This window comes from Pteropus medius, unplaced genomic scaffold (assembly GCF_902729225.1).
Source record: "Pteropus medius unplaced genomic scaffold, Ma_sr-lr_union100, whole genome shotgun sequence".
Classification (NCBI taxonomy): Eukaryota; Metazoa; Chordata; class Mammalia; order Chiroptera; family Pteropodidae; genus Pteropus; species Pteropus medius.
Window position 1 is genome coordinate 4,028,288 of NW_024340692.1, and position 24,676 is coordinate 4,052,963.

General features: G+C 42.1%; 1 long non-coding RNA gene across 1 annotated transcript in view; it reads right to left on the reverse strand.

Moving 5' to 3' along the window:
• Positions 1 to 3,012: 3,012 nt before the first annotated feature.
• Positions 3,013 to 24,676, reverse strand: part of LOC120611171 (uncharacterized) — a 37,669-nt gene continuing 16,005 nt past the window's right edge. Inside the window, exon 4 of the long non-coding RNA XR_005655090.1 lies at positions 3,013 to 3,871. This is a non-coding gene — a long non-coding RNA (uncharacterized LOC120611171). The remainder of the gene's footprint in view (positions 3,872 to 24,676) is intronic.

A 24,676-nucleotide genomic window follows, 5' to 3' on the forward strand; every position in this document is an offset into this window, starting at 1 on the left:
ATTAGAGACTAGTCACTGCCGCCCAGTGGCAAGTCGAAAACCCTAGACCTCTCTTCTGATTCCATCCATGTGGCAGACAATTCTGGGACTCCTTCCTCTCAGAGACATCTGACAGGGGATCTCCGCCTTCGTTTCCTGGACTCAACGGGACCACAGCTTGAAAGAAGCAGTCCTCCTCCTCTGGCCTTTGCAACTGCTTAGGCGTAGTCGTAGTGATACTTCTCTGTGATCTAGGAGCACCTTCTTAGAAGAGAACCCTCTTGCTAGTTGAAACACACACACAAAAAAACCCATCAATTAACCAGTTTCTGGGCCAAGGGAGTATATATAAGGGATTATATATACCAGAACTTTTTGAAGTGGCAATCTCTCTCACGTGCCTGTAGTGATTGAGCAGGGGTTAGCCGAGAGATTTTCTGTCTCCATAAAGGACTCTTACCAAATCAGCTCTTCCCTGTCTACTTCCTGTTACCCCAACAGAGCTCACTCCCAGAGACCAATTGCTCTGGGCTGTCATTTCCTCATCTATTAAAAAAAAGGGTGGAGAGGGGTGGCAGGGGTTAGATCAAAATCTGATTTAGCCTCAGGGAGTTGTTGAGGGTGAAGAACATCCTGTCTGCTAGGTGTTCCCAGCGCTTCAAAAGAGCAAGGAGAAGGAGTATTATTCATGCAAGACAGTGTTTTCCACTCCCCTCACTGGGGAGTCCCTCATCAGAGAATGGAGAAGATGGAGCATAGTCCCCCCCCCATACGCACCCTCTCCACACACTCTCTCCCCAAACCTGGCCTTGGGGAGGCTCCAGGAGGGAATAAATCGCTGGCAGAACAGCCCTGAGAATAGAGCAGCCCAGTCGCAGGTGTGCTGCAGGCAGCCCTGGACGAGGTCTGGGCCAGGCTCAGAGGCTGCCTGCTCGCCCGGCTCCTCTCCAGGGCACAGACCCTCTTTGCCTTTGCATAAACCCCGTATCCAACCCTGGCTCAGAACTTGAGGGCCATTAATAATGAATCACTGGGACTTGAATTCAGTTTAGCCAATGCACATTCATGGGGGTAATAATCAGGGTTTTTATCCATCCTGCATGTTGGCCTGTTTTTTTTTTTTTTCTTTTTGCTACAGTCACCACCTGAATAGGATTAGAGAAAGCAAAATATTGCAATTCACTGGAGATCACATTTTCCTTTCCTCAAACATTGCCTCCACTTACCGCTGAAAAACAGAGGATCAGAAAGGCTGCAGCTGGGGCTCTGTCCTACAGAGGAGCCGGTGAGGCCCTCACTGGACGCAACCTGGCTCGGCTCCACCTGCTCAGGTCTTCTGCCTCACCTCCTGGCATCCTGGAGCTTACTCTGTCACAGAAGCCCTGCGTTTAGTTATTCACAGAGCCGAAAAAGGACTTTCAGCTTCCAGGAGGCCTTGGCAGGGGCGAAAGAGTTGCTGTTTTTGACTTGAGGCAAAAACCTCTGGGTGGAAAATGTCCTTGGAGGGAAGTCGTGGGGTGTCTTGTGTTTTTACAAGAGGAGCGAAAGGTCCAAAGTCCTCACCTGTGCTGATAAGGGGACAACAGTGGGTCTCCTGCGCCATGACAAGCAACCCTTTCTCACACACACACTCCTGCATATGTGCACACCCTACCCCCTGCCTTCCTGATTACGGTCAGGAATTTGATGATCTGTTTTTGTGGGCACTCCATAATGGTTTGGGGGCATTTCCCAGTTTGTTTCTTCTCTGGGACAATTGTTGGATCTGCTCAGAAGGGAGCCTTTCTGGGATATTCAATATCATGCATTTGTTGCTTTAAAAATACCAGTGCCCCAGCAAGAGAGGGTCATGTCCTCCTTATTGGCACATGTCCCCAGACATGGTGTTTTCTTTGTCTTGGAGAATCGCTTAGGTTTAATGGGTGTTGCATACAAAGAACGATGAGAATTTGGTGATCATTTTTTTAAAAATAATTTTAAAAAAACAAAACAAAAACAAAAGAAATTAAATAAAAACAGCTCTACTTGTACAGGACCCTGAGAAGCCACTCAGAGCAGTTCTCATACTCCCTCAGAAAAAGCCTTCAGTGGCACCTGGGAACCTCTGGACACATTTGGTCTCACAGGAACCATTCTCTAATGCCCAGCTCCTCGTCTTCTCTTCAGGGACCACAGGTCTCCTTCTGCCACACCCTAACCAATTCCATTCCTCTGTCCTAAAACTTTGGGAAGTGTTTTTAACGTAGGCATTTCCTGGGTAACCTCCACTGAGGTGTCTCATTCCAGGGCGTTTCTCCTAAGATGTCCTGGCTGAGTCTTACACCTCAGTAAGTCATATTAGAGCCAAGAAAACAAGGTAATATTTGTTGGCTAAATTGAAGAATGGGGTGTTCCTAATAATCACTGTTTTCTTCTTCCGCGAGCCACCTGATCTGCAGGTGCCTGCTTTGGGTCATGGTGACGGGGGTGGGAGGGCTCCACCCCTAAGTTTGATCAGGGACACAACATTGATCCATAAAGAATCCTGTGCTTTCTACCCCTGGCCTTGTGGTGGCTCAGGCAAGCTAGACTGGGATCAGCACTCAACAATGTTTTTCTATTCATTCCCTTCGGCTATTCCATTCCATTCATTCCCTTCTTCATTTTCATTTTCACGGCCTATTCCCATTCATTCATTCATTATTTCATTTCTCAACAATATTTTATTTCATTTACATTCATTCATTCATTTATTCCATTCATTTTCATTCATTCCCATTTTCATTTACAATTTCATTTCATTCCCATTTCATTCCATTATTCCATAATAACAATATCTCAACAACAATGTTTTAACTCTTTCTTTCTTTCTTTCTTTCTCTTTTTAATAATATATATATTTCTTTATAACTTTCTTTCTTTCTTCTTTCTTTCTTTCTTTTCTCTACTCTCTCTCTCTCTCTCTCTCTCTCTTTTCTTTCTTTCTTTCTTTCTCTCTCTTTTCTCTCTCTCTCTCTCTCCCCCACCCCATGGTTGTATAACAAATGAGCCAAAACTTAGGTAGCTTAAGCAATGACCAACATGTATCGTCTCACATAGTTTGTGTGAATGAGAAATTTGCTCAAGGTTTCTCGTAATACATGCAGTTAAGTGTTTGTCTGGGGCTGCAGTCAGCTGAAGGCTTTATTGGCACAGAAGAATTTACCTCCAAGTCAGGTTGCTTCACATGGTACTGGTTGTCAGTAAGAGGCCTCAGTTCTTCATATGAGCTTCTCCATGGGCTGTCTGAACGTCCTCACATCTTAGTGCCTGCCTTTCCCCAGAGTGAACAGTTCAAGATAAAGATCAAGGAGAAAGCTACAATGCAACACATCATTACTTCTACCATATTCTACTTTTTAAAAAGGAGGTGATAATTCTGGCCCACATTCAAAAGGAGAAGAACTAGGCTCCACTTTCCGAAGGGCGAATTGTTTAAGAATGTTTGGGAATGTTTTCAAACCATCACAGTCACCACGAAAATTCACCTATTACCTTGGAGGCCTCGCCTGTTGGTGCTCAGCTGCATCAGGCTGAATCGGGTGTTGAGAGGGAGACAAGATTCAAGACCAGGAGAGTTCGCAAGTCAGGCACAGTGATGGAAGATGCTGGACTGCCAGGTCACAACATAGTTTCGAGGGAGACATTCATGACTGTTGGACATTGCATGGGAGAGCAGTTGCCCTGGTCTTGCCTAAAGGCTGACAGGCTTTTATCCCAGAGCAGTTAGTCTTGATCTCTCTTGTTGTCGAATGGCTTATTTTTCCCACTGTCTTGGGAGCTTGTAGAATCACTTCTGAAGAAAATTATTTACTGGTCTGAGAGATTCGTTCCCCTTGTATGGGTAGGTTTTATTTTCTCCTGGGCCTTGGCCCTGACAAGGGTTCAGCAAGAGATTAAATCAGAAAGATCATGAACTCAAGAGCCAACAGGGAATGATCAAAAGGAGCATAACAGATCTAAGAAACAATTAGGAGTGGTAAGCATTATGGCAGACTAGAAAGCAAGTTACAGGTAATTTCACACCAGAAAAAGAGAAGTATCTGGATCTTTTAGGAATTGTCGGTCATTGATACTAACCCTATCATTAGGATTCCAGAAAATCACCATGATCCACAGGTAAAAGTAGATGTTTATGAGAGTCTATTGAAACAATTTGGGGTTACTTCAATCTCTCAGTGGTCCCAGTATAAAATATTTACAAAAATATTTATTTGTTATTTCCATAGTTCCCAAAAATTTAGTTTGAGTAAGTACACTCAGCAACTAATAGAATCACCACATTGGCTCTTTGACTTGTAGAGTGAGGGCTTTTATGATAAGACAGGCAAAGCAGAAGCACTCCCCTGCAGCACTCCCCTCTTACCAAAACAATAAGGCAATATCACATCCCTGGGGGACTAGCACAGGTTAGCCCACCAACGAAGACTTTAAAGTTGTAAAGGCAGTGGTCCCTAGCATATCTCTATTTAACTTCCCTGTTTGACCTCTTCAAAAGATAGATTGTATTATTTTAAGTGTTATTAGGTGATGACTGAAATTGAAGCTGATGTTCTAAATGTCATCTCTTTACCCTGTGTGTCTGCTATAAGGCTATCGATCTGGTGAATACATTTTCTTTATTGGAAGAAGTTTGCTTTTACCTAACAGGAATAACAATACATATTCACCATCCTGGTTTGGAGCAATATTAATTTTTTTGCTTTATGCCATAATTTAGATCAGAGTGAATTTTGATCCTCTTATTAAACCACAGAACATTATGTTGGACCACAGTTTCAATGACATCATGCTAATAGACCAAGTAAACAAGTAGGAGCAGATGCTATAGCCACTCCATAAAACCCATGTGCATCTGAGTTTGGGAGATACATCCATTGGAAATTCAGGGATCTCAGACATTTCTAGACGTTTATATCTCTGTATAATCTCGGAGTATTTTATCCAAAGTGAAAGGAACTTGCACTATGCATACTTTACCAGTAAGAACAAGCAACACATTTATTGTTCCTCTCTGAATTTTGAAGGCAATATATACCACACATGGTCGTAGTCCTCTGACCCTTTGCTGAGTAATGTGTAAGTTTACTTGAGTAGAGTCCAAAGCAGGAGAAGAGGCACAACACAAGCAATTCGGTCAATAGGTCTTCTAACTAATGAATACAATGATGCTTGAAGCATCAGTGGCTGTTCAGAGCGCTACCTGGAGCCTGTGCCAAGCCCAAAGAGAAAAATCACAATGGAGAGAGTTCTGTTGCCCTCAACATCATATTAGTATATATTTTTTTAAAAAATCAACTTTACTGAGATATAACTAACATACAATAAAGTATACCCACTTTAGTATACAGTTTGATGACAGTTCATAATTTATACACCTGAAAAGCTACAGCACGATCAAGATAAGGAATGTTTTCATCAAACCAGAATACTTCCTTTTGCCCCTTCACAGAAATCCCTGAGCCCCCCAGAACCTAGCCCTAGGCAGCCACTAATTCTGTCATTATATATTTGATTTCTCTTTTCTACAGTTTTACATAAATAGAATCAGGCAGTATGAACTCTTTTGTGTCTGGATTTTTTTTCACTCAGCATAATGTTTTTGAGTTTCATTTTGTCACATGTGTCAGTGTATCAGTGGTTTGTTCCTTTTTATTAATAAGTATAAATATAGCACAATTTTATTATCCATTAATAGACATTTGAATTGTTTTCAGGTTTTGGTTCTCATGAATAAAGCTGCTATAAAATTCTTGTAAAGTCTTTATGTGGAAAAATGTTTTTATTTCTCTTGGATAAATACTTAAGAGTGGAATTTCTGGGGCATATGTTTAGTGCATATTTAACTTTATAAGACAGCAAACATCGGTTTTTCAAAGTGGTTGCACCATCTTACATTCTTATCACCAATATATGAGGGTTCCAGTTGCTATACATCCTCATCAGCATTTGATATTGCTAATGCTTTTAATTTTAGCTATTTTAATGGGTGTATAGTAGTATTTAATTAGGGTTAAAATTTTAATTCCTTGATGTCTAATGATGTTGAGCATCTTTTAATGGGCTTATTAGCTATTTTCATATTTTTTGTGATATCTGTTCAACTTTTGCCCTTTTTAATTGGGTTACTTTTTTTCTTATTATTAAGTTGTAAAAGTTCTCTATCTATGCCAGACATAAGTCATTTGTCAGTACATGTATCTTGAATACTTTCTTCTAATCTGTGACTTACCTTTTCATTTTCTTAATAGAGTTTCTCAATGAATAGAAGTTTTTAATTTTGATGAAGTTTGGTTATTACATTTTATTTAATGATTTTTTTTGTCCTGCCTAAGGAACTCATTTTTCAGCAAAAGAAGCAAAGCAATAGACATGCTCGTGGTATTTGTGACGTAGCTATGTCACAAATCACCCAGAGGCGGCTGTTCATACCAGATGGTAAAATGGACTCTTGAAGACTCAGTTCCAGCTCCATCTGGGAGAACCATATTCTAGCTTTGGAATGAGTCCTGCAGGATGCAGCATATGCTTTGAACCAGTGACCAAAATATAGTGGTGTTTCACCGATAGCCAGAAAACATGGATCTACTAAAACATAGAACTAGGAAAGAAACCCCTAGTATTTCACTCAATGCTCTACTTAGAAATATTCATTTGTCAATCCTAGAACTCTGCTGGTTTGGAGGTTATAGTACTAAAACACACACACACACACACACACACACCCATGTTTCCAGTGAATTGGATATAAAGATTGTCACCCAGAATTTCAGCCTCCTCATTTCAATGGGTGCTGTTATTTATTTCGGGTAGACCTGCCTTCACAACTCTGACCTTCGACCTACACATTCAGAGATGTTCATCTTCTGTGAAACGATTGCTTGTGTCACCCTCAAAATGGAAGAACATTCTAAGGATTTTTAATCAGTCAGGTTTGTGCCTTATCCTTTTTGCTGTAAATATGATTCAATAAAACACTTAAAATTGCAAAGAAAGTTGTTTTTATCACAAGGGAGGGAATTTTTTAGAGCCATGTGTATATTTAATTAGTTGTGACATTGTTATATAAATAGTCAAACACATTGCCTATTTTATCCATTGGTATAGATTATTTTTATGACGAACCTGTTAGAATCCATTTTGCCCTAACAGATGAACAGGACTCTAAGTGATTCAGACACAAGATAGATGTGTTTCAATAGAGACGTGGTTCAAAAAAAGTCTAGGGCATGTGGCACCACTGTTTATCAGAAGAATAAAAAGCCTAGTTGTGGAGAAGAAAAAGGAACCAGGGTATGCCATAACACAGGTATGTAGGAGCTTGGAGAGGAAATACTCAAAATGAGATGCGAGGAAGAAGTAAAATCAAGCGTTACCTGCCCAAATAGCTGGCTCTCCCATTAAAAAACAGTGTAATCTAATAGAAACTCCACAAAGCACCTGAATTAGGAAAGAAAGTCCTTGTCCAAACTCTGCCAGAGCTTCAGTGAGAGCTCACAGTACCATCACTGCCTTTAGCTAGACCTTATTTTTCTCACCTGCAAAATGGGGAAATTAAATTAAATTAACTTAATGAAGATAACTATTCTGTTTTTTAGTCTCATAAGTTTAATATGATACTTAATTGAGCCCTTGGATCATCTCAAATAATAATACATAAAGTATTTAAATTTATGCAAGCTGTCTCTTCTGAAGAAGTGGAAACAAAACATATTCTCATTCATTAATCTTCAAATTTTCCAATTAAGGCATTAAAAAAAAAGTATCCTACTACCCAGATGAGGAGCCAAACCTGGATTTTAGTCTTAGCTCTGCCACTAACTTATTCTGTGACTTTAGCAAGTCACTCCCATTCCCAGGGACTTTATTTTGTCTACAGAATTACAGGATGAAATGTCACTCCTTCTGTGGTCCCTCCCAGTTTGGAATTCAGTGACGTGGGGCCACCTGCCGTAACTGATTACAGCCCTAACAGTGATTTGTCCCTGGATGTCTTGTCTCAGATGGGGAAATGTGGACAGCTTCTCCTAGCCATTTGTTGTAGAGAAAATGTAAGGCGCAAAGTATGGAAATATAAATTATGAACATTGTGATACACACTCATTCTATGCCTGTTGACACTCACAGGCCTCTTCTCAGCTCTCCCAATCCCAAACTTTCCCCCTAAGTTAGAGGAATCTCCCATGGAATTTGGGATAACCTGGTGAGGGGGTTTTCTCTAAAATCTGCACAGAGCGGAAGAGTCTCAGGGATACAATGGGGTTCGGCAATCCTCAGGATCAAGAAAATGTTTAAATAATGATCAGAACAGCAAGTACTAACAATTTTTTTTATTTATGCTTCAGACTGTCTAATAGAATTGTGTCATTCTTGGTAAAATTCAATTTAGAAAACTCATTTATAATAAAGTCAATTAACCTGACACATATATTTTACATATTTTATATATCACTTGCATATTTTGTGGGATAGGTATTTCATACGGCATACCTTCATCCCATGATGCCAAATTTCTAGAAGAAATTCCAGAATCATATGTACTATATCTGCTCATTCTAGAATCCTTGAAAAATCTGTCCTCTGCATACCCAGTACCATTTTAACCAGTGACTTAGGAAGCAGCACAGGGTACAATATATTAATACTTATTTTGCAATCAGGAAAATCAAGGCAAATAGGAGTTAAATAACTTATTTTTTTTTTTTAAACACATAGAAAATAAAATATAAAATTCAGGAGCCCTTGATATTTATATGTCAAATGGAAAGTTGCCAATAAATATTTGTGAGTAAATGTAAGAAGACAAGAAAGCGTTTGCATTACTGGATTATACTGCCTCCCAAAGAGCTGCATAAATACTGAGACTAGAATAGCAAACACCAAGCTCAACTAAGTCGGAACATTGTTCTTGTTCTATAAAAGTGACATCAGGTGAGTAGTTTCTTATTTTGTGATTTACTGGTTTTGAAGCAACTTCCAAAGTCAGTAAATTATCAGCCTGATTTGTTCCAGCTTCTGAATGATAGAATTCTTTGTGATTGAAGTTTATACTGCTGACCCTGAGGTTTCCCTTCATCTACAAATAAAAATGTATTTTTGTATTATTATGTAAAACATACTTCATATCATATATTTTCTATTAAAATGAAATATTTTATTTTATCACAATATACCTTATATATAAATTATATAAAAATGCATGGTATATGCTATATTTTCATGAGATATTTTCTTTTATAAATATTCTTCTACATGCCAGGCCCTATGCTGGTACTCAGTCACCAAAGATGTTTAAGACACAGGTTCCTGACCTTGAGAAACTTACAGCTTTGTTAAAGTTATGAGAAATCTTTAAAAATGTTTCTTTTGTTAAAATGCAAAGAAAAAGTCTTCGTTTATAAGAAATGCTCTCTAAACCATTTAGGGATAAAGGGGCACATCTGCAACTTACTCTGAAACAGTTCAGAAAAAAAAAAATATATATATATACATATAGACATGAATGTGTATATATACATATATGTGTATATGTATAAATAAATGTATGTTTATGTGTGTATGTATATATGATATATATTTATATATATGTATATATATTTATATATACACACATTTAGAGAAAGAATATTAAAGCAAATATGGAAAAATATTAGCATTTGGGGAATCTGAGTAAAGGACACACAGCATGCATTCTCCATGAGGTAATATTCCACTCAAAGGAAAAACAATGTTCTTGGGGGCAAAAAAATCTTGCTCTTTTTCCATGTAAAGCTCAGATATACATAGAGTCCATAAGCAGATATATAGTATATCTGTGGTATTAAAATTTCATGGCAGAAGGCAATTAGGGCGAAAAAATGTCTAAAAAGGGCTCTTGGGGAAGCAATAATGAGAAAAAAGTTGAGAAACACTGGTATACAGGAATTCTTTAGCCTTTTTTTGCAACTTTTCTGTAAGTCTGAAATTATTTTTGAACAAAAAGTGTAAACGCTGCAATGTGCCAGTGCTGGAAGAGTTATGGGAACACAGATGAAGAAGCCCTAACTCTGCGGGGCGGGTGGGGGCCGCTCTGGGTTAGGTGGCAAGGGAAGTCCCCACCAGGAAGGTGACATTTGCCCCAAGTCTTGAAGGAGAATCATGAGTGTGTTGGATAGATAAGGACACAGCCTAATCCCAAAAGGCCTCAGCGGAAGATTAAATTCTATATCATTTAGTTGTATTGTTTAGCATATTTTACCATATTCTAATGAGATACAAATTGATAAGACATATCTTTTCTAGAGGATGACTTGAAATTAAATAACAATCCTTTGTTAAGCAGAAGATCCAACTTCTAGACTTTCTAAAGAAATGGAAGTTTGAAGGAAAACAACCGTCTTTGCCTTAGGATTCACTGCTTATCCAAACTTTCAGTCCCTGGGGGAATGTTTCTAGATTTGCGATTTCTGTTCTTGGAAAACCCTTTGGGATTTTGGAGATGGAAGGTTCCATCCTGTGAAATTTACCTTCAGCTCCAGTGTTGCACTGGATCAGGAGACTTGAGAGAGGCAGAGGTGGCTTTCACATTTCAGAGTAGCAAGCTCTGCCTTTCTGTCCCTGGAAACCTGACACTAAGCTGTGGAAACGCACAGAGTCAGAAAGCATGCTGTGAGAAGGGGTGCGGAAAGGGGCAAACCTTGGAAAAAATGTACTTTTCTCCCCAAGACAGTTTTCTTTTGTTTGGACAAATAATTTGAGGAGAGAACAAAAAGCAATTGTTTGCTTAATGCCAAGCCACAGAAACATGGAGGATTTCTAGCCCCAGCAAGGAAAAAATTCCTTGTCCCAAGCCTTCCTGATGATTCACCCTTTGGTCCTGCAGACCAAGGTGACACAGAAAGCACTCACTGTCCCTGGACCCCCTTTCACTGGGCAGAGGCCACCTCACTCATTCATAACTCAGTAGGACAGGAGTTCAGGGAGTGCCAGGCTGGGCTAAGTCAGAGGGTGGCTGTGATGGGGTGGGGTGGCCTGAAAGCAAGTTATTAATGCACATAGATGCCCTGCCTGCCAGTTGCCTGTTTTCTTGGCCAGAAGAATCTGCAAAGAGAGTACAAAACCTTGTGTTCAAAAGTTTTGGAGTTTATAACATATACAGACTCATACACACATACGCACATGCCCAGAAACACACAAACTGCTTGTGATACATACATTTGGTGCCAACATAAACAGAGCCCTGGCCAAAAATCGTGTTGGTTAGCAACTGGCCAATGAAGTGTTTAAAGTTAGAGGCCAACAAAAAAAAACCCAAACAGTGGTGTTTTTCCCAAACTTGAAGTCACCAGTCAGTATTGCTTTTCCTTTGCAGAATGATTTTCTAATATCTTTACTCAGGAAAGATCCTGTCTGCAAAGAGGCCCATGACAGGTTTGCTATTAGGTGAGTTCATTACCATAAATCCATCCAAGGTGAGTTCCAATAACAATTACAAGGGCATCAGGCCATGAAACCCAATGGCGCTTTGAATTTGTGACCAGTGCCAGTGAAAGGGAGGAGGGAAGTGCTGGGCTTCTAAAACTGCCTGGTCTCCAAAGTTTATAGAAGCACTGAGGCCCCCACAAAAAGGAAGGAACAGCTAGTCTAGCCAGCCAACTGACATAAGGAGGAAGAACAGGCTGGGAAGGAAGCACACGCTGTTCCCCAAGGCCTTCAGAGTTCACCCTGGTACCATGTAGAGTGAGCACGTCATCCTGGGGATACATACACATACTAGGTGTGACTCTTTTCCCAAAATCTCCTGTTTCCAGGTGTTAAATGTCCCTTTTACCCTCTAATAACACCTGTTCCCAGGAAAGGACTGATGTCTTGTTATTTACCACTTAGTCCCAATACATTTAAATCACCGTTACCAGGTCATACGATGAGTTGCACTTGAACTCTGACCTATCAGTCTTGACATCTAGTAGATCTAAAGTCCTTGGCAGCCAATGAGAGATTTGGTAGGGATGTAGAGGGGGAGGATTTCTCAAAAGCTGTTCCCATTGCCTGTATGTTCTTCCGTCTCAACCTTCAGATCTCAGCCTAATTCCCCATTCCTAAGTAGGTCAAATCCCAACAAGAAAGTCTCTTGGTACCATATACCTCTCCTTAGTCCTTACTGAAAGTCAAGATCACCATTCTCTCTCAAATGCCCAGCCCAGTGCCTGGCATATAGCACATTTCAATGAATGTTTGTTGAATGAATAAATCAATAAATGGCTAAATAAAGCCTTAGATGGATAGATGGATGGGTGGATGGATGGATGGATGGAGGGATGGAGTGAATGGATGGATGGATGGATGGAAAGGATAGATGGATGGATGGATGGGTGGATGGATGGATAGGTGGATGGATAGTGGATGTAAGATGGAATTTCATTAAACTCCCTCTGAGCCCTGTCTATCTTCCTATGATCCTGGCTTTCTGAGAATTTTGTTGCTTCAGTGCAAAATTTAAAGAAGCCCAGTCAATAGGTGATGGTGTTACTGGATGCTCATGATAAATTACTGCAGTTGCAACTGAGAAAGGCCAAGAGAGCAACCAAAGAGAGGGGCTAGGAAAATAAAAGGCAGAGAGGGAGAAATAGAGAGGTTGAGAGGTGTGCAGGAAAAAAACAGACATGGGCAGCTGGAGGAGAAAGGCAGAAGCTTTGGGGACCTGAAGGAAAAACAGAGGGAAGAGGGGCATTGAGACTACCAGTGGGGAGGAGGAGGCAGCTGAGAGTAGGAATCATGGAAAAGAATTTGCATCATCAGGAAAACAAAAATGATAAGGGCTTCTCTAATAGGACTGTAGGGAGATAAAAGTTGAAAGTGGGAGGCTCTTAAGAGGAAAAGAGAGGAGGTGAATCTTAACCAGAAAAAAAAAAAAATTTAAATAGCAGAGAAAGAGAGAAACAAGACTAGAGAAAAATTCTGGCCCTGAAATCTACAGAAGGGGTGCCCGATGTGAGAGAGCCAAAGCCACAGCCGCTCTGCCAAGGGAGGAAACCGTAGGAGACCCTCCCGGCCAGAATCTTGAAGTCTCAGACTTTTTCCACCTTATGAGCTGTAAATTGATCTATTCAGTTAGAGAAACCTGGTTTTTATTGAGTAATTTCCTCTGAACGACCTCCAGTTTTGAAAATGTCCCCAAAGTTCTCTGAATTCCCCCTCCCCCTCCGGGTCCCTGCGTCAGTGCTCGTAAATCACAGGAAGGCAGCCCGCCTCCCCCCCGCTTCCTGCTCATCAGGTCCCTTGGCTAATCCTGATATGGCACTGGGTCCTGCTTGGTGCAGAGACCTCAGATCTGTTTGTTGAGCCGGCCAGGTCCCATCATGCATCTCGGTGAGCTGCCATCCCAGCAGCTGCTCAGGAGCCCCCAGCCACAGAAGGGTTTTCTAACTGGTCCCAAGCCACGTCCTCCGCCTGGCCTCAATATCAAGGAAATTTCTCAATTTTCCTTCTTAGCCCTCAAATAGGGCTTCTTGAAGATGCAAACAAGGGGCTCTTTATGAGAAACACTGTCCATCATTTGCTTTTACATTGCAGCTTTTATGCCAGCATCCCTCAAAGCATTTTCTCAGACAAGTGTCATTGTCTCCCTTTTGCAGATGGCACCAAGAGGAAAGCACAGTAAGTTAAGTGGTTCAACGAAGGTCACTAGAAAAGTCAGAGCAGAGGTGGGAGCAGAACTCAGAGCTCCCTGATCCCAGATCTGTCACCTGCTCATTCCCAGGCCTCGCTGGAAATAGTCAGTGTCTGTGAGTGCCCTTCCCACACTCCAGCAGCATGCCAACCCCCCACCTTGGCCACTTAAAGCTCAGAACTGAACCCCCTTCTTCCTAGCCAGTATTGCACAGATCTTTGGATGGAAGGAGCCATCTTGCAAAATCAATTGAAGGCCGATGGACTTGCCAAGACCCAGTAGGATGGGAGGGAGGCCTGAAGGCCCCCTCAGGAGGTGAGATGCAGGCGTCAGGCTCAAAAAGCAATTACATTACCTGTGTGGCTGAGGTTTTACTGCCTGCTCAATCTGAAAGTTAGCAAAGTAGTAATCAATGAAAAGGAAATATAATTGAGAAGATTAAAAGCTGAGGGTGGGTATGGACTGGAGAGGGAAGTGATTGCTAAAGAGGTCCATTTGTATAATTCAAAGGTCGATGCCTCTCATTAAACTCGCATCTCCAGACACTCAGGGGATGAAAGAGAATCTCTCCAAGCTGACTGGCTGACACCTAACAGTTTCCTCCGGCCACTTTCAAGGGCAGCATGAGGCCAGAGGGACAGAAGGAGCTGTTGGAAAGAGAATTTAGAGGAATCCATAAGCAAAGGAACATTTGGAGCATTGAAACACGAAACCAGGTCTTCTGACCCTTTTAAAAAGTTTCTTTTAGACTCTGAGGGCTTGTTCACATGATCTAAATGAAAGCTGAATTGATGCCCAAGGAAGTTGTAGACTGGCAAGGCCTCTCACCTTTTCTGTTTATATTTATACCCACCTACCAACACATTTACACACACACACACACACACACACACACACCCTCTTATCTTTACATGGAATGCATATGTTTCTTCAGCTTCAGGTTAGTAATGTGCTCTGGATGACATCATATGTTTACTCTCAGAACTAGCAACTACTTTTGTTTCTGAGACAAGTGACAAGCTTGTGCCCCACACTCCTCCCTGGGAAGGGAGGTATATAGGAGTGTGTGTGTGTGTGTGTGTGTGTGTGTGTGTGTAGGTGAAAACTGAGATGGTGGGGCCTAGAGCCCATGGGGAGCCAGGTCACTCTTGCCTTCCAGGACACAGGCACCAGAGCACGTGATGTTATGGTTTGCCTTCCTGCCCTTGCTCTTTTTCTATTGTGGTTGCTAACAAGATGTCCAGTACATCTGGGTCTCCTGGCTCTCCATTTCTTCCCCTGTCCTTGTTGCTGACACCAGGACCCCCTACAAGTGTGTCTTGGAGACCATAGGATACTGATAGGGCAGCCAGATTTAGCAAATATATTAGTTCACTATTGCTCCCTAATATATTACCACAAACTTAGCTGCTTGAAACAACATAAATTTTTGTCTCACAGTCTGCAGGGTTCAGGAGTCTGGTACAGCATGGATGGGTTCTCTGCTCAGGGTCTCGCACAGCTAAAATCAGGGTATAGGCCAGGCTGACATCTCTCCTGAGGCTCAGGATCTTCTTACAAGCTTTTACTGGGTGTTGGCAGAAGCCAGTTCATTACAATGTAGGACCAAGCTTCCTGTTTTCTTGATGGCTGTTAACTGGGGTGGTTCTTAGCTCCTAGAGGCCAACTGCTATTCCCTGCCATGTCACCTTCTCCACAACGAAGAAATTTTCTCTTTCAAGGCCAACAGAAGAATTCTCTGTGGCTTCAAATCTCAGATTTCTGTTTCTGGCCTCTGGATCCAGACTTAAAAGGGTTCATGTGGTTAGTTCAAGCCCATCTAGATAATCTCCATTTTGATTAACTCAAAGTCTACTGATTAGTGACCTTAATTACACTTGCAAAAACCCCTTTTGCCATGAAATGTAACACAATCACAGGACCGATGTCTCATCATAGTGACAGATTTCACTCACACTCCAGGAAAAGAGATTATACGAAGCTAAGGGTCATTGGGGAAGTACATCTAAGAATTCTTCCTAACACAACAAATAAAAAAAACAGATGCCCAATTAAATTTGAATTTCAGATAAACAATGAATAATTCTTTTAGTGTTATTATGTCCTATACCATATTTGGGACATAATTATATTTAAATATTCATTGTTTATCCGAAATTCAAATTTAACTGGGCATCATGGATTTTATCCAGCAACTTCAGACACAGAGCCTCAGGGGCCTTTTCCCCACATAAAGGGCCACTCGTGGCCTGCAGTAGGAGAAGGCATTTCCTTTGCGAGGCAAGCAGCAGTAAGTAGGCTTTCTTCAGCTAGGGGCTCTTTCGTGGTAAGAGAAGGCCTCTGTGGCCTTATTTCTACAGCATCACTTCCTCTGCTTCACTCCCCCAGCTCCCTCAGCCCATGGCTGTCAACACCTTGCAAGCACATGGAGAGCAATTGCTGTTCCCAGGCCATGCGCAGAAGCAGGCCCCCAAGGTCAGCCACACAGCCTCACTTTCCTAGAATCACAGCCTGGTGGGTGGGATAGGGAATTGGGAGAGGAGTTTGGGGAGGGGGTGGGGATGAGGGGGAGGCAGAAACAGCCCCAGGCCTTCTACCCTCTGCCCTATGTGAAAGATTCCTGCCCCAGAGGCACTCTTGCCCATGAAGCGGGTCATGCAGGCTCTTTGGACCATGGAAAGCTCCCCTCACCATCAGAGTTTTCCTTCTGAGCGATGTTTGACTCTCCCCACGGCCGCTCCAAATCAAATCTTTGCCAGCAACACTTCAAACTCTGGCCAGCCCAGTGTTACATTTTAACAGGCCAGGCCCTATTAGACTGATCCTAGGATGGGTTATTCTTTCCAGTTTCACTAACAAAAATCCCCTTTTATTTGGACACTCAAGTGGCCTCTAGGAACGAGGCTTTCATGAGTTGCCAAAAATGTTCAGATGCGGCAACATTTGTGTGTGTGGCCAATTATAGCGGTACCTCTGGGGCTGATCCCACAGGCCTTTCTCAGGCAACATTCCTGTGAACTTCCAGCAGACCCCCACCCTTTTCCCTGAACTCTATTTGCAAGAGGAGGCCCTCGGTGGCTGTAGATAGGCGTATGTATGGAGTTCTTACCCTTATGAAATCAATCTGAGTGGAGAGAGTGATTTATATGAGCACTAGTCAATACATTATTAGAATTAATATCATTATTTTGCTGCTTCCCTTTTTAGGTTTTCCTCTCATAAATCAATTTAGTTCGATAAGATTGGGCTGAGTTTTGGCTGCACACAGAGTGGAGTGTTCTGCATTGTGGGAGCAAAGGACTATTTGGCGAGTTCAGACAATGCCTCCATTGTTTTCTGATTTATTGAAAGCTCAGGTTTTGCTAGTATTACATGTACTCGTCGATGTTTTGCAAAGCAGGGATTAGTGAGATTGTTTTGACCTGAAAGCTATCTCCGAACAGCATCGGTTTCTCAGAGTCTCTAGCTGGTTGTGAGTTGGCTTTTCCACAGACAAGTAATGGCCAGTGAAAGGGTGGGTAGATGTTTTTATAATCATTATTTCTTTCCATTTTCATATTGGGCCAATACACATTAACTTGTCTCATGTCTGCTCTGAGTTTCCTAACTGCTTGCAAAAGAGGATCTATTGGAGTCCCTTTTTTTCCACATCATACTTATTAAATGCCTTGGTAGTGCAATCTGTATTTATTCTTGATGCTATCCCATTGCTATATCAACTCAGGCTGTAACCTTCCATCAGTAGTCCATGAATACAGGCACCTGGGGCATATCCATGGAGGTTCGGATGCCCTCTTCCATTGACCTCTTAGTGCACCTCAGGGAAAGGTTCCCTCCACTACCTGCTTCTCAGAAACTTGCTGCAGAAGACGTCACTGGGAAAGCCTGAGGTATTTTTCTTATGAACAAGGCAGCATAAGAAATGCTTAGACATTAGTCTGCAATAGGAGATCGGAACAGGCTGATTTATCTTCAAGTTGAGTCACACTCACTTCACCCTTCATTTCTTCCACCTACCACATCTTCACCCTTGCATTTGCCACCCTCCTGCAGACCAGAGCCATCCCAGAGCTCTGAGCAATGGCCTTTGCTGCCTGTGCCTCTCTCCTGGGGATTCCTCTGCCCCTTCTCCTCTTTGTTCAGAAAATGAAACAGGAGAAAGAAATTAGGAGAACAGGGTGCATTCCCACTCACACATGCACCTGCTCTTAAGAGGAATGTGGATGTTAACCCCTCTTGGGGTGGCCAAAAGCACGGTCATGCTTTGTTTTATTAAATCTAGCAAGAATCCAGCAAGAAATTGAAGTTTAAATAAGCCTTAAAGAGATGGGGCTTCCAAACCCAGAGTCTAACATTCAAAAGTCACTCACTAAACAGTTGTCGTACCAACTGGATTTGATATTGATGAGTTTTTCTATTTTAAGAGAAATTACTAAAATAAAAACCTTCCCCAAATGAAAGCTATTTCAAAATAAGGACTTATTAGTGTGGCTTTATGGCAATCCCATGTCGGAGCTACACAATGAGCTTTCCCTGCCCTATTACTTGGATCTGGGAATTCTCAGGGCAACCTCAATTTTACTGGAAACATAACATGCCTACATGTGAGCACAACACATTGTACCATTATTGCTCCCCCAATCCCAATTCACACACCTTCTCTGGCTAACACATGCAAGTGTATTTCTTCCAAGGGGGAACATTACAAAGGAAAGTGAATCAAGAAATTGCTTTTGGAAACGGAAAGGGATTTTTTAGATGTTGGTTCTGGAATGCACACTGTGGAGACAGCAATCAAAGGTGACAAAAACCTGGCTGGTGGTGTTACAAGTTAGGAGCACTCTTACTACCTTGTAATTCCATGCTCTAAGGCACTGGGTTTCATTTAATCTACGTCATTAGCACAGTATTCTGGGAAGCTGACACATTATTAGCCCCATTTTACATATGCCGAAATTGAGGCTCTGGGAAATTAGGTGGCTTGCCCTAACACTCAAGGGTATGGACTAAAACCAGCTTTCTTGTTCTCCTTTTGAGGAATGCTGTTCAGAGTGAACACATTTTTCTAAATAGCAGCTCTTATTAACATATTGCTCCAACCAGGCTGTGAAGTCCTTGATAATGATGACATATACAATGATGATGGTGATGATAACAAGGATGAACATTTATTTTGACACACTGTATTTCAAGCAGTATGTTATGCTTGAATTTAATCTAATTTTCAAAATGGCTCTGTCAGTTAGGGTAATAATATTAGCCCCATTTTTTTAATGAGAAGAGGAAAAGGCTTAGAGATGTTGATTAACTAATCCAAAGTCACACAGCTAAAATATAGGCAAGCTCTGACTTGGAAGGTGCTGTGTGTGCTCTGGGTAATTATTGGCTTGCACTGAAGCAACACCTGGTTAGAAAGACTAGGCTGATTGTTTTCATGTCTGTTTTCCTTTAAAGCTCAGACTTTCTTTCTCCTCATTTCTCACAGTAGGCATTTCCAACTGCTAGCCCCATTTAACATTTCATAGTGTGCAACTGACTGATACCAATGCATGGCTGACCATCTGGAGCACAATGCATGGAGTGCAAAGGAGAGCAAAATGTAAGCTTCTCTCTCTCTCTCTCTCTCTCTCTCTCTCTCTCTCTCTCTCTCGATAGCTACATTTAAGGCTCAATATTGTCCTACTTCTGGTTTCTCACCAATAATAAATCATAGCCACTAAGAGAGATCCATTTATTTATTTCAACAAATCTCATAGTAAAATGATGCACCTTATATATGATGCAGTCTTAGCAAGGTTTGCCCTAGAAAAACAAGCAGAATGTGGAAGTGTATAGTCATGCCTCAACTACTAAAAATGTTCATGGATCATTCTGGATAATCATTCACCCTTTTCTGAGATAGTGTGGTTGCTCAATGAAATCAGAAAAGCTGTGTTCAGCTCCTATCTCTGAAACTAGCTTTAAAAGTAACTTTTTTATAGTAACTTTTTTAAAGTGTAACTTTGGGCAAGTTACTTAATTTCACTGAATATTCTTCCTTACCTATAAAATGGGGATAATACTATTTTCATTTCAGCTGCTAGGAGGATTAAAATATATCTGTTCTGGCAAGGAGTAGGCTCTCAACAAATATTGCTTTCCCTTTTGGAATACATACCGAATATAATTTAACTTTATTTCCAAGATGTTCACTTACATAAACTGTAACCATTAACTCATAGACTGTGTCTTAATATAGTGAAGCACTCAGAGGTTATTGACTTAAGTTACCTCAATTTACCCTTGCACTAAGCACTCCAACCCGCTTGTGTGGACCATCCTGTGTGGCTTTACTTTGACACTTGCTATGTTCTAAAGGGCTGGGGAGTCTAAGTGTGCTGGATGGACCCCGACTGCAATCTCGGTGTTTCACCTCTTTGCCCCATGCATCATGTATCCACTCTGTTGATGTTACCCCAGTTTGTAGCTTGCCTTCTCTACTCTTCTGTCCTCCACTCCCTTCTCCTCTTTCTGCTTTTCTTCTTTCTCCTTTTGCCTTCTTTACTCCAGATTTCTCAGTCTTAAGTACCAGTGAGACTTGGCTTGTATAATTGTTGCAGTCAAGGGCCCAGCAAGAAATAGATGACACACTCAAATTGGAAAAACTCTAGAAAGGTTTATTTCAAACACTATTTACCAAGTGTGGGCAAAATGCACCACACAAGGGATGGTGCAATACCCTAGGCCTAAAACAAGGGAGCTGTTACCACCTCTAGACTCAAAGGGGTGAGGAAAGAGAACCTGGAATCTGGAAAGAGAGTGTCATAGAGAGAGACCCCATTGGGAAGGGACAATAATCTCAGTTGAGAGAACCAGAGGATAACTACCTCAAACCTTCTCTTTTCTCTTCCTTCCACGTCCTGCAAGGGTTTCCCATTGGAGAAACCCAACGAGAAGCCAAAGACCAAGGCTTCTAGTGTCCAGAGCGGGGTGAAAAAGGGTAGAGGATCTGGAGGGGCATGGACACCATGAATCAATCAGTCGGACATCTCTAACCTCTTGCAGCAGCATTTGATTCTCTTTTGGGTCTGGACTCCATACCGTGCTAGATAGCCAGAATTCCTGGTGTGGGGAATGGGGGTGGGGGGTAATTGAGGTGTGGCTATCATTTTATGCAGACTTACGAGCTAAACTGTGTTTTCAATCTTAGTTCCATTTTCCTCCCTTTCTTTAATTTACTATCGCCTGCACTACGTTTTATGGAGCTATTTTAAGCATACACAGGAGATCTTGCCATACACAGGGAACAATCAATGTTCTCACTTAATAATTCATTCTTTCATTAAATGCCCCAAGTAATTAAATAAAACATGAATAAATTCCACACTGATATTTGCTAAAGTTTTGTTTCTAGAGATTTTACCTGTTGGAGGATGTGCTGAGACCATTATTCACTATGATGAACAATGAAACAAGGAAACCTTAACGGTGTGTAGTCACATAGTACTAATTTCATTTTATATTTGTCAAATGCCTACTAAGCACTAGAGATTTCATAGACATCACCACCCACACTGAAGAAGCGTAATGAGGTTTTAAAACATGGAGGCTCAGAAAAGCTCAGTGTCTTACCCAGGATCACATCAGGCAGAATTTGACGCAGTGTTTGTCTGGCACCAAAGCCCTGCTCTTTCTCATATTCCCCACCACTCCATCTTTCTAATACTTCTATGGGTAAGTAGGCAATGCAGAAAAACATCCTGATTACTCACAGAATTGTCCATATTTTAATGCATGCTTGCATATGGGGCGGGGGTACATTGGAGCCAGGTGTGGGTTTCAGAAGCTTGAGAGACCGCCTCTGAGGAGAGTTCTAAAAGAACAGGAGTGAAGAAGGGGAGAAAACCGGCAGAAAATAGGATTTTTTGCTCTTACCTCATTACTCTGAGCATTCTTTCCTGAAAGAAGTTAAGCCAGCATTCTTCCATGGGCCCAAATATTTATCTAAGTTCTCCGAAGAAGCCCACCCTCACAGGACGCAATCGTGTCCTGGCTTTGCTATGGATTGCTGGGTGGCACGACCACTTCTGAAAGGGCTTTCACATTGGGGGTCACACTCCTTTCTAATAATTTGTTCTTTGGATGACCTCCCTGTTAGCACGTTCTGATTGCTGCACATACTTCCTCACTTTAACGCTAGTTTTGTAGAAGGTGTGGGTTCATGCTAAGTCTCCTGAAAACCTTCTGAATGTTAGGATAGTCTCAGTCCTCAGGAAGGAAACGCAGTTCCGTATACATCCCCACCACTCCTCCATCTCTATCCCAAAGAGCTCCTCTTCTTTCTTGTGCCCTTTGGAATAATGGCCCTATCAGTGCCTTTGTGGTCTCGGTAACCCTTGACTCCTGCCCCTCCCTCATCATACCACATCAAAGCAGTGTCAAGTCCTGTGGGATCTGTGTTGCGAATCTCTTTCTCCTTCTTCTCACAATGACCAGCACAGTTTAAGCCTTTACCCTCTCTCCTTTGACACATGCCAAACATTGCATAAAGGTTTTTGAAGACTGAACAAATGAACTATTTTGAGAGAGAGTTTCCCAACCACCTCACCACTCCCTATTCGTATTCCACTGAGCCACTAGGGTTAACTTTGTGAGATTTAGATTTAATCATTTCACTTCCTTATTTAAGGTGCCTCCTAATGTCTGCCAGTTGCCTAAGAGAAAATTGCAAATACTTTAACATGACACAACAGGGGCCCTACCCTCCTTTCTAGGTGCTCCCTCCAGCCTACCATACACTCTTTATTCATTTATGCCTCCCTACCTGTGTTCATCATGTCTTCTTCACCCACAACACCTATCACCCTACTTCTTACCACACCTTCTACATTAGCACCAGTGCATGCTCTTAACCACGACACCAAGGAGAGGAAGAATCCACTGGCCCAGATTGGTTCAGTTAGCTATGGCCGCTTAGGGGGAACAAGGCCACTTATTAAACATACTTATTTTACACATGTGTATACTTACAGACATAGTCAGTGGGGAGCACTTGTTTGCGGTGGGCATGGAAGGGTGAACCATGACTAACCAGGTGGCCACCATGAGTTATCTGTTGTATTTCCCATGTTGCTGTAGGAACATAGAGAGGACAGGCTCTATGCCCATGGGCTAGTGTCTGCCAACTGGGATAGGCTGAAGCAGGGGACTCACTTATTGTATTGGTAAGCCAATGTGCTTTTCTTGTCATTCAGAATATATAGAGACATAATTCTTTGCTAGTTCTTTCTTGCTTTTGATAACTCAGCCTTAAGTTAGCATGCACACCCCTAGCGAGAGGAGCAGAGGGTTAAAGATGGAAATGGTGGGCACCGTCAGAGAGAGGAGGAACACGGAAATCAATGCACTTCTCGTAATTCTTTTCTCTTCCTTTCTTTAGTGTAACCACCCATTAGAATGCATGTGAGATCACAGTACTCTACAGTATTTCAGATGTCCTTTACCTGCAGAACCTTTTCTTCAAAAGAGACTTTATTAGCAATATATTAATGACTCAGATAGAAATAGAGCTGTTTGGTGCAGGGGCTCTGAGAGCACTGTGTGGCCTGCCCCAATCCCCTCTCTAAGGAGCTTGGGAAGCACCAGGGCTGGAGCACAGTTAGAAAGACCCTGGAAAAGACCAGTATCGGGTAGGGCTGCCCACCAGAGAGGACTGAATCTCAACCAGGGCGCAGGAAGCTTCATTACAAGCTCTGGTTAAGTTTTCCATATTAGCTTTTCATCAAAGAATTCTAACAAAGCTGTTTTTCTTTTACCTTTTCAGGTCCCTTATTTGAGACGAAAAAATGGCTGTATCATTTGTGGCCTGTGTGTGTTGTGTCTGGTTCCCGTGGTTTGTTTTCCTGCTTTGAAAACGAAACCGTTCATGGCTCAGAGATGGAAAGCAGACCACATTTTGTCAGCGAGGCCATTCGTCATGTCCCCCAGAGGGGGCTGTGAACTCCTGCAGCATTGCGCACTGCCAGCAAGCAGACCACCCATGTTGTGAAGCTCGGAAGGCCACCAGGCAGTGCTGGGCATGAGGCTCTGCTACCCAGCTGGCTCGAGGCTTCAGCCAGCTCCCACCGACCCCTGGGGATACAGGTCTGAAATAAACCAGTGTGATGGTCCTGGGAGACCAGTTTCCACATGGCGGTCCCAGTTTCTTGCAGGACGAATCTGAGATGGGCCCAGGAAAAACTTGCAAAAATGTCCAGAGTGAACAGAGTGTCTCAGATCTGCTTCAGAGCAGAGCTCAGTGAAGAAATCAGTCGACTGCTCCATTAAAAGTTGTTTGGCTATGTTTAAGTTGAACTCTATTGTTTTTTACTGTTCTGCAGAAAGCTGGTTGTAAAATGCTCTGACATCCAGCAAAGAACTTCTGTTAGCAAATGTCTGCACCTGCTGGGTGGGAGAACCAAAGGAGGCATAAGGAGGCATCGTTGCAAAAAGGAAGTTCCTGATGCAGCTGTCCCAGGCCGGCTGGCATTTCTCAGCAACTCTGTCAGACTCACCTGGAAACTCACTAAGATGCAGTGATCTGCAGTGGCCCACCCAGACGTTTGGGGCTGGCAGCCTGGAATCTGCCTTTATAACAAGTTTCCCAGGTGATTGTTATGTGAATTCATATAACCAGGGCACAGGGGCCAGTGTTGATTGCAGGGCTCCATGTCTGGGGAATGTCTCTCCATGTGAGTTCCGGGCTGATTAGCAGGGCCAAAGAAAAGAATCCTGTTTGCTTTGCCAAATTATGTCAAGATAGGAAAAAATGAGCACAGAGCTTGAGCCTTCTGAATCCATAAAAGACTGGTATAAATATGCCAGTTGGACCAGGAATGACAGTGTAAGACAGAGTGGGAACTAATTGTAATTGGGCTCAGTGAGGAACAAGTCGAGCCTAGAGCCTGTATTTAAAAACTTGTTTCATTCTTATGACTTGGTTCATTTTTATAGGAAGTAATGACTGACTCCAATTATAATTTTAATAAAGATAAAGCCATACTAGAAAAAGCA